The following is an 11342-nucleotide window of genomic DNA, read 5'->3' as shown; positions in this document are numbered from 1 at the left end:
CATCCTCAGTGGATAATTACTGTGCCAATTCACAATCAAGAAAACCCGACAGAGCTCTCGAATTTTGCTAACCTAGTAGTACTTGAACTTTTTGAAAAATTCAAGGTAATTATAGAGGCCTGCCCTTTTGTCTTCACTTGCTTGTATACATGAAAGACTTTCAAAATACCTACTTTTTAAAACACATTTAATAATGTAAAATTGTGCTGTTTGTGAGAAATGACTTTGACCATGTTCGCATATACAAAATAAAATCAAAAGATTCAATCCAACATACTGTTTCCCTGGAACCCTTGATGTTTTGCTCCCATGCCTATCAAGAATATATTTTTGAAATTTTATGTTTAAAAAGCTTTCAGGGAGCTCTTATCTTTTGCTGCTGTGGCCTCAGCCATGAGTATGCTCAGGCTTCAGAAGAGGCTCATCTCTAGTGTCCTCCACTGTGGCAAGAACAAGGTCTGGTTGGACCCCAATGAGGCCAATGAAATCGCCAATGCCAACTCCAGTCAGCAGATCCAGAAGCTGATCGAAGATGGGCTGATCATTTGCAAGCCTGTGACTGTCCATTCCCAGGCACGATGCCGGAAAACACCTTGGCCGGCCAGAAGGGCAGGCACATGGGCGTAGGTAAGCAAAAGGGTACAGCCAATGCCTGAATGTCAGAGAAGATCACGTGGATGAGGAAAATGAGGATTCTGCAGGCTGCTCAGAAGATATCATGAATCTAAGAAGACTGATTGCTACGTGAATCACAGCCTGTGCCTGAAGGTGAAGGGGAATGTGTTCAAAAACAAGCGGATTTTCACAGAACACATCCACAAGCTGAAGACAGACAAGGCCTGCAAGAAACTCCTGGCTGACCAGGCTGTGGCCCGCAGGTCCAAGACCAAGGAAGAACGCAAGCACCGTGAAGAGCGCCTCCAGGCCAATAAGGAGGAGATCATCAAGACTTTGTCCAAGGAGGAAAAGATCAAGAAATAAAAGCTCCCCCTTTGTCTTTACATACTGGCCTCTGTGATTACACAGATCAGTCATTAATATAAAACAAGCCTTTATCTGCTTGAAAAAAAAAAAAAAGCTTTCAGCTGGACATGGTGACTCATGCCCGTAATCCCAGCACACTGAGAGGCTGAGGCAGACAGATCACTTCAGTCCAGGAGTTCAAGACCAGCCTGGGCAACCTGGTGAAACCCCTTCTCTACTAAATATACAAAAAATTAGCTTGGCGTGGTGGTGCTCACCTGTAGTCCCAGCTACTCAGGAGGCTGAGGTAGGAGGAACGCTTAAGCCCAGGAGTTAGAGGCTGCAGTGAGTTATGATCATGCTACTGCACTCCAACCTGGGTGATAGCGAGAGACCCTGTATCCAAAAAAAATAATAATAATAAGCTTCAAGGCCAGGTGAGGAAGCTCACGTCTATAATCCCTTTGGGAAGCTGGGGTGAGAGGATCGCTTGAGCCCAGGAGTTCAAGAGCAGCCTGGGCAGCATAGCTAAACCTCGTTTCTACCAAAAAAAAAAAAAAAAAATTGCTGGACATGGTGGTGCATGCCTGTACTCCTAGCTACTTGGGAGGCAGAAGCTGGAGGATCACTTGAGCCCAGGAGTTAGAAGCTGCAGTGAGTTACGATCATGCCACTACACTCTAGCCTGGGTGACAGAGAGAGACCCTGTCTCAAAAACAAACAAACAAACAAAAAAGGTTTTTAAACACACATACCCACTGACCCAGCAATTCTAAGTCTACAATTTTTTCCAAAGTTCATGATATGGTATAATTCAAGATTATTCACAGATGTTAATAGCAGGAAAGCTTAAGTAACCTAATATCCATCAATAAGGGACTGGTATCGTTATCAGTAGAAGGTGTCCAGTTTCTTGGCTTCTCGAACAAAGAATTGGACAAAACTCACAATATGAAAGCAGTCAGCCATAGACAATACATAAACAAATAAGCATGATTGTGTTCCAACAATTTAATTGCAGTACATCTCCTTGTTGGATTAAAAGGAATAGAAAGCGGCCAGGCACGGTGGCTCATGCCTGTAATCCCAGCACTTTGGGAAGCCAAAGCGGGCAGATCATCTGAGGCCAGGAGTTCAAGACCAGCCTGGCCAACATGGTGAAACCCCATCTCTACAAAAATACAAAAATTAGCCGATCATGATGGCGGGTGACTGTAATCCCAGCTACTCAGGAGGCTGAGGCTGGAGAATTGCTTGAACCCAGGAGGTAGAGGTTGCAGTGAGCTGAGATCGTGCCATTACACTCCAGCCTGGGCAACAGAGTGAGACTCCATATCAAAAAAATAAAAAATAAAAAAAATGGAGAGAATCTTTAGAATCTTATATAGAACTCCAGGATTATTGCTAAATGAAAAAGCAAAGTGTTGGATAGGGTATAAAATATGTTATCATTTGTGAAAAAAATAGAAGGGAGAGAACAGATATAATTTACTTCTATATGCATAAAATATTCTGGAAAGACACACACAAGAAACAGATAATAGTATTTTGTTCAGAGGGAAATTAATAGAAGAAACTGGCTACACAGGTGACAAAGAGTTAGGACACCAAATAGAAGATTATGAATTAACCTTAAAGGTATTAATAGCAAGAAATGACTACCAGCCTTACGGATGAAGGAACACAGGGAGGAGGTGTTGTTACCAGATCCCAGAAGCTGGGCCAATTCAGCAGTAGTAGAATCATGGTGGGGGCTGCCCGGAGGGGAGCTGGAGCCAAGAAGTTGCAGCAACTGCGGGAAACCCTATGTAAAGCATGAGGAGACAGAGAAATACCTTGGCTCTGCCTTCCTTGCACCCTCCAGTCTGTACCAGTGCCTGCCCTTCCTCCATTGCCTGAAGCTAGCCAGAAGCCACCAAGCAAAGGAACCTGGGAAATGTAGTTTCCTGCAATAGAAAACAGAGCTGACAAAGAGCAGGGAATGGATTTGTGAAGAAACAGGCAAATACATGAGAAGCCCAGAAGGAAATATGTTGACCTGGGAGTCAGCAGTGGCAGGGGGGGATATTTTAATGTTTACCCTCTTGTGCTTCCTGAATTTTGAACCCTGTGAATATATTGCCTATTAAAATAAGTATAATTAAAACAAAGAGGCCGGGCGCGGTGGCTCAAGCCTGTAATCCCAGCACTTTGGGAGGCCGAGACGGGCGGATCACGAGGTCAGGAGATCGAGACCATCCTGGCTAACACAGTGAAACCCCGTCTCTACTAAAAATACAAAAACTAGCCGGGCGAGGTGGCGGGCGCCTGTAGTCCCAGCTACTCGGGAGGCTGAGGCGGGAGAATGGCGCAAACCCGGGAGGCGGAGCTTGCAGTGAGCTGAGATCGGGCCACTGCACTCCAGTCCGGGCGACAGAGCGAGACTCCGCCTCAAAAAAAAAAAAAAAAAAAAAAAAAAAAAAAAAAAAAAAAAAAAAAAACAAAGAATATGTGAAATAAATACATGTCTAATGGAGTGTAATTTTTTTATTAGAAGAGGAAATTTCAAAGAAATGTCAAGCTAGAAACAACTGAATGATCACTATCAAGGGAATGGTGAAAGTATGGTGCTTATGCACAATGCACAATTAAATAACATACAGCTATTTGAAAGAATGAGTCATAGAATACCTATGGAAAGACACACAAGAAAGTGGTGGCCAGGCACAGTGGCTCACACCTGTAATCCCAGCACTTTGGGAGGTCGAGGCTGGCGGATCATTAGGTCAGGAGTTTGAGACAAGCCTTACCAACATGGTGAAACCCCATCTCTACTAAAAATATAAGAATTAGTTGGGCTTGGTGGCACATGTCTGTAATCCCAGCCACTCAGAAGGCTGAGGCAGGAGAATTGCTTGAACCCGGGAGGCAGAGGTTGCAGTGAGCCGAGATCACGCCACTGCGCTCCAGCCTGGGTTACAGAGCGAGTCCCCGTCTCAAAAAAAAACGGGTGTCAACTGATGCTCAAGGGAGATGATGAGTAGATGGGTGGTTTGTGGGACAGGTGAGAAGACTAGATGACAGGGAAGGCCCATAGTGAAAACATTGTATGCCTTTTTGCATTTTCTGATTTTGGTACCATGTGTACGTATTGCCCATTCAAAATAGGAATCAAGATTATTTTTCTCCCCCTTACCCTTTTTTTTTTTAAGACAGGGTCTTACTCTGTCGCCCACGCTGGAGTGCAGTGGTACAATCCTAGCTCACTGCAGCATCAACCTCTTAGCTCAAGTGATCCTCCTACCTCAGACTCCTGGGTAGCTAGAACCACAGGCGCACACCACCATGCCCGGCTAATATTTTCCCCTAAAGAAATTTTAACCAGTTGGGCATGGTGGCTCGCACCTGTAATCCCAGCACTTTGGGAGGCTGAGGCGGGCAGATCACCTGAGGTCAGGAGTTCCAGACCAGCTTGGACAACATGGCAAAACCTCGTCTCTACTAAAAATACAAAAATTAGTTGGGCGTGGTGGCAGGTGCCTGTAATCCCAGCTCCTCGGGAGGCTGAGGCAGGAGAATCAATTGAACCCAGGAGACAGAGGTTGCAGTGAGCTGAGATCATGCCATTGCACTCCAGCCTGTGCAACAATAGTGAGACTCCATCTCAAAAAAAAAAAAAAAAATTAACTGCGCTAAAATGCACATAACATGAAGTTTGTCATCTTAATCATTTTGTTTATTTTGAGATGGAGTCTCACTCTGTCGCCCAGGCTGGAGTGCAGTGGCACGATCTTGGCTCACTGCAACCTCCGCCTCCAGGGTTCAAGCGATTCTTCTGCCTCAACCTCCCGAGTAGCTGGGATTATAGGCACCCGGCCACCACACCCAGCTAATTTTTGTATTTTTAATAGAGACGGGGGTTTCATCATGTTGGCCAGGCTGGTCTGGAACTCCTGACCTCAAGTGACCTGCCTGCCTTGGCCTCCCAAAGTACTGGGATTACAGGCGTGAGCCCCTGGGCCCCGGCCCATCTAAATCATTTTAAAGTATACAGTCCAATGGTGTTAAGTATGTTCACATTGTGCAACCAATCTCCAGAACTTTTTTGTCTTGCAAAACTAAAACTGTACCCATTAAGCAACAGCTCCCCATTCCTCACAGTTTCCAGCCCCTAGCAGCCACTATTATGTTTTCTGTCTCTATGAACGTGACTATTCTAGGTATCTCATATAGGTGGAATCATACAGTATTTGTTTTTTTCATAACTGCCTTATTTCACTTAGCATAATGTCTATCAGGTTCATCCATGTTGTAGCACACATCAGAATTTCCTTCCTTTTTGTTCTTTTGTAGAGACAAGGCCTCACTCTCACCCAGGTTAGAGCGCTCTGGCACAATTATAGCTCACTGTAACCTCAAATTCCTGGGTTCAAGCAATCCTTCCACACCAGCCTCCTGAGTAGCTGGAACTAAAAATGCGTGCCACCACACCTGGCTAAGTTGTTTTTTTGTTTGTTTGTTTGTTTTGAGACAGAATCTTGCTCTGTTGCCCAGGCTGGAGTGCAATGGCACGATCTCAGCTCACTGCAACCTCCGCCTCCCGGGTTCAAGAAATTCTCCTGCCTCAGCCTCCCAAGTAGCTGAGATTACAGGCGTGCGCCACCACACCCAGCTAATTTTTTGTATTTTTAGTAGAGATGGGGTTTCACCATGTTGGCCAGACTGGTCTCAATCTCCTGACCTCAGGTGATCCACCCACGTCGGCCTCCAAAAGCGCTGGGATTACAGGCGTGAGCCACCGAGCCTGGCCTCTAGCTAATTTTTTTTTAAATTTTGTATAGAAATAGGATCTCCCTATGCTGCCCAGGCTGGTCTCAAACTCCTGGGCCCAAGGGATCCTCCCACCTCAGCCTCTCAAAGGGTTGTGATTACAGGCATGCACCACCACACCCAGCCCCTTCCTTTTTTAAGGCTGAATGATACTCCATTGTATGGATACACCACATTTTGTTTGTGCATTCATTCATTTATGGACACTTGAGTAGCTTCCACCTTTCTGGTTATAAGAAATCAAGATTTTGGCTGGGCACGGTGGCTCACACCTCTAATCCCAGCACTTTGGGAGGCCGAGTCAGGCAGATCACCTGAGGTCGGGAGTTTGAGACCAGCCTGACCAACATGGAGAAACCCTGTCTCTACTAAACATATAAAATCAGCTGGGCGTGCTGGTGCATGCCTGTAATCCCAGCTACTCGGGAGGCTGAGACAAGACAATTGCTTGAACCCAGGAGGCAGAGGTTGCGATGAGCCGAGATCACGCCATTGCACTCCAGCCTGGGCAACAAGAGTGAAACTCCATCTCAAAAAAAAAAAAAAGAATAAAAGAAATTAGAGACTTTCCTATATTTATGCTAAATGTTTTAATGATGAATATTTTTAGAAGGACAGGTAACAAAATGGAACGCACAGCATGATTCCAATTTAGGGGAAAATATATATGCATACACAGAAGAAAGTACTTCAAGGTCAGAAATGGAAATCCCTTAATAGATTGAACAAAGAGAGATCTAAAGATGGAAGGAATCTAGACATTGGGTTGGCACATTACCGCGGGCATCAAAGAAAGAGGCCAGAGGGGAAGACGGAGGGTCTGCAATGGCACTAAGGAACCACTAACTTAACTGACCCAAGTCTCACTTGTTTCTGGATTTCTTGTTCATGGGAAAATAAAATTTTCTGGATTAAACTAACCAGAAACTAAACTATCAAAAGTCCCTTTTGATTACATGTCCTCCTAAGTTTTAATCCTATTTGATCTAATGTTCTCCATTTTACATGCTGTTTTTGTCCAGTATCTTAGTTCCATTATGTGTTTTTCATTCTTTTTTAGTTTATTTTATTGTATGCAACTCATAACCTGGAGTTCCATTATGTTTTAATGCCCCTTTAATACCCATCCTTAAAAATATGTAGCAAATTCCTGTTTAGCTTTACTTATACATTTACCAATATATTTGTTCTCATAGGTCTTCCATCTGAACTCTTGTTTCCTTGCTCAAATATCTTTTTCCTTATGAAAATCCTTTGCTTTTTTTTCTCAGTAAGGATTTAAACAAATTTTTGTTTTTTTGAGATGGGGTCTCGCTATGCTGCCCAGGCTGGTCTCGAACACCTGGGCTCAAGCCATCCTCCTATCTCAGCCTCCCAAAGTGTTGAGATTACAGGCATGAGCCACAGTGCCTGGCCCACAAGGATGTGTTGGTAGTAAATTTGTGTAACTCTTTGTCTATAAATGTTTTTATTTAACTCTTTCAATCTACTGATGGTTTAGCTTCACAATGAATTCCTTTGACTTGCATGAGGCAAGGAATTGGAATGTCATATTCTACATAACTCCTGGGCCTTGAAGAGATGAACTATTAGTAAAAAGTGGAAAAGAAAAACACCTACCTGCTAGCACAAGCTGACAACGAAGAATGTATTTATTTGCCTGGCCTCTGGGTAGAAAAATATCTCCCCTGAAAAATGTATAACCCTGAGCCATACCATACGACCTGCATGGACCAAGAACTCCTACAATGAAAAGTTGACATAAAAATTTTTCCCAGTCTTTGGTGTCTGGCAGAAACAAATGCAAAAATACTTTAGGAAGCCCACATCCCAAACCCGAGATACACAGGACCACAGAGGTAAAGCTCCACCGACGTTGCACTTAAACTCTGAATTATAAACACGGCTGGGCGCGGTGACTCATGCCTGTAATCCCAGCACTTTGGGAGGACAAGGCGGGCAGATCAACCTGAGGTCAGGAGTTCAAGACCAGTCGGCCAACATGGTGAAACTCTGTCCCTGCTAAAAATATAAAAATTAGCCGGATGTGGTGGCGCCCACCTGTAATCCCAGCTACTCAGGGGGCTGAGGCAGGAGAATTGCTTGTACCCAGGAGACAGAGGTTATAATGAGCCGAGATCACGCATTCCAGCGTGGGCGACAGAGTGAAACTCTGTCTCGAATACATAAAAATAAATAAGTAAATAAATAATAAAACAGAAAAGGAAAAGATTCCACGGGGAGAAAAAGTGGGTGCAAAATTGCAGATCAATAGCCCCAAAGTACCTCAAATAATATAACAACCTAATGGAAAGGATAAAATGAATCTGTTTAAAATGATTAAAGACATAAATGGAAGCACTGTCATCCATAAGAACAAGTCGCTATTTTAAAAATAACCAACAGATTTTGAACCAAATTGGTCTCCTAGAAATGAAATATATAAATATTGAAATCTAAAACTCAGTGGACTTTTATATCATATTTAACATTGCTGAAGAGAATTACTGAACTGGAGAACATATCTGAAGAATTTACTCAAAATGCAGCACAACAAGATAAAAAGATGGAATACATGAATTATGGAGCATATGAAAAAGAGGTTATGATATATCCAGGATAGAATGAGATAGTTAAATATATCTCTAACAGGAACTCCCCAAGGAGAAACCAGAAAGATTGTAGGGATAGTGGGATGATGGAGAATTGATATTTTAAAACATAATGGCTGACAATTTTTTCTGTATTGATTAAAGCCATAAATCCCAGTTTTAAGAAGCACATCCATGCCAAGCAGGGAATATAAAAATAAACCCAGACCGGGCGCGGTGGCTCACGCCTGGAATCCCAGAACTTTGGGAGGCCGAGGTGGGCGGATCACTTGAGATCGGGAGTTAGAGACCAACCTGGCCAACATGGTGAAACCCCACCTCTACTAAAAATACAAAACTTAGCCGGGCGTGGTGGCAGGCACCATAATCCCAGCTACTCAGGAGGCTGAGGTAGGATGATCGCTTGAAGCCAGGAGGGTTCCAGTGAGCCAAGACCATGACGCTGCACTCCAGCCTGGGCAACAGGGAAAGACTCCGTCTCAAAGTAAAAAATAAAATAAAATAAAATAAAATAAAATAAAATCAACCCAGGCCGGGTGTGGTGACTCACGCCTGTAATCCCAACACTTTGAGAGGCTGAGGCAGGTGGATCATCTGAGGTCAGGAGTTCAAGAGCAGCCTGATCAACATGGCGAAACTTCATCTCTACTAAAAATACAAAACATTAGCCTGGCGTGGTGGCAGGCTCCTGTAATCCCAGCTACTCGGGAGGTTGAGGGAGGAGAATCGCTTGAACCCAGGAGGCAGAGGTTGCAGTGAGCCGAGATCGCATAATTGCACTCCAGCCTGGGAGAGAAGAGCAAAACTCTGTTTCAAAAATAGATAAATAAATAAACAAACCTAAACTTAGACACATTACAAAGAAACATCAACTACTAAAGTTAAACAGAAGCTCTTAAAAGCCGTCAGAGAAAAATGACAGAGCAACTTTAAAAAAACAAGAATTAAATTGAAAAGATACTGCATCAGCAATATTCAAAGCCAAAAGATAATGAAATAACATTTTTACAGGGCTGAGAGACAAGAGCTATCAGGTTGGAAATTCAATATCCAACTAAATCATCATTTAATCCAGAAGATTAAATAAAGACATTTTTCAGACAGACTGAGAGAGTTTACTATAAAGAGATCCTTGCTGAAAACAAAGCCCCCTAAAATATTATCAAAGATGAAGAGGGACATTTCATAATGATAAAGGGGTCAATTCATCAAAAAGACATAAATTCTAAATGCATATGCACCAAGCAGCAGAGCTTCAAATTACATGAAACAAAACCTGAGAGAACTTGAAGGAGAAATAGACAAATTCACAGTTATTATTCAAGATTTCAATACTCCTTTCCCAATAATTAACAGAACAAGCAGACAGAAAATCAGTAAGGATATAAAAGAATTAAATGCCATCAACCAACTTGACATAATTAACATTTATAGAACATTCTGCCCAACAACACATTATTTTCAAGTGCACATGTAAGAATCACCATGATAGATTATATGTTATGTTATAAAATAAGTCTCAATAAATTTAAATGGATTGTAATCATACAACATGTGTCCTCCGACCACAATGGAATAAAATTAGAAACCAGCAATAGAAAGATAACCAAAAAATCTCCCAAATATTTGAACACTAAACAACATACTTAAAAAAAAAAAAAAAAAAAAAAACACCCATAGGTCAGTTGAGAAATCAAAAGGAGATTCTGAATAAACAAAGATAAAAATAAAGTATCATATTGGTGGGATGCTGCTAAAGCAGTGCTTAGAAAGAAGTCTACAGGTGGCAGAAAGAGGGTGAGAGAATTCTTTGGAGTCTTTTATAAGGGCACTAATCCACTCACGAGGGCTCCACCTTCATGCCTAATCACCTCCCAAAGGCCCCCACTTCCTAATACCATCATGTTGAGGGCTGAGACTACAACATATGAATTAGTGGGGACACGTATTCAGTCTATTGCAATGAAGGTAAAGTAAAATATTGCCCTGAGCTTTATTGTCTGAGTAAAAAAAATTTTTTTTTTTTTTTTTTTTTAAGATAGGGTCTCGCTCTGTGGCCCAGGCTGGAGTGCAGTGGTGTGATCTTGACTCACTGCAAGCTCCACCTCCCGGGTTCACGCCATTCTCCTGGCTCAGCCTCCCGAGTAGGTGGAACTACAGGCGCCCGCTACCACGCCCAGCTAATTTTTTTGTTTTGTTTTGTTTTGCATTTTTAGTAGAGACAGAGTTTCACCATGTTAGCCAGGATGGTCTCGATCTCCCGACGTCGTGATCCGCCCACCTCGGCCTCCCAAAGTGCTGGGATTACAGGCGTGAGCCACTGCACCAGGCCCTGTCTGAGTAAATTATTTTAAAGGGACATTTAACAATGCTCTAATATTCTAGCTTATGTGTGCTTTTGGCCCTATTTGTACTATACCAAAATAATTATTTTGGTGGGAAACAAAACAGAAAGTTCCCACTTACCATTTGCCATGGTATAAATCAAAAAGAATGAAGGTTTGTTGGTTTTAAAATATTTTGTTACAAAGCATTAAATGATGGAGAATAGTCAACACTTATATGTTCTTTACCATGAAAAAATAGAAATTAACCTTGTCCTTGGTGGCTTTATTCTCTCAAAATAAAATAAAATATTCTACTTTAGCTAACACTTTATTCATCCTCTTCTACTACCCTTTTCCATCCCCAAGGAAAGACAATATCCTAAAGTTGGTTTGCATCATTTTCATACATATATGAATTTACTGAAAAATTACAATTGTTGGATATTTATTTATCCATTCATAAATTGATGGAAGTAAAATTTATTTCCACTTTTTTTCCCCAATTACAGTGTTGCAATAAACGCATGTACATGTTTACTTGGGCACATATGGGAGAGTTTCTCCAGGGTGGATAGGAACATGTGGAATCTTGGGTTATTGGACAGACACATAGTTGACATTGCTACGTATT

At 42.3% G+C, this 11342-nt stretch overlaps 1 pseudogene; it reads left to right on the top strand.

Moving 5' to 3' along the window:
• The first annotated feature begins 372 nt into the window (after nucleotides 1-372).
• Nucleotides 373-981, top strand: LOC104670011 (annotated as a pseudogene).
• The last annotated feature ends 10361 nt before the right edge of the window (nucleotides 982-11342 follow it).

The sequence above is a fragment of the Rhinopithecus roxellana genome, chromosome 7 (genome assembly GCF_007565055.1).
Source record: "Rhinopithecus roxellana isolate Shanxi Qingling chromosome 7, ASM756505v1, whole genome shotgun sequence".
NCBI lineage: Eukaryota > Metazoa > Chordata > Mammalia > Primates > Cercopithecidae > Rhinopithecus > Rhinopithecus roxellana.
Note: the sequence above shows the minus strand (reverse complement) of the source record. Positions and strands in the feature narration are given on the sequence as shown.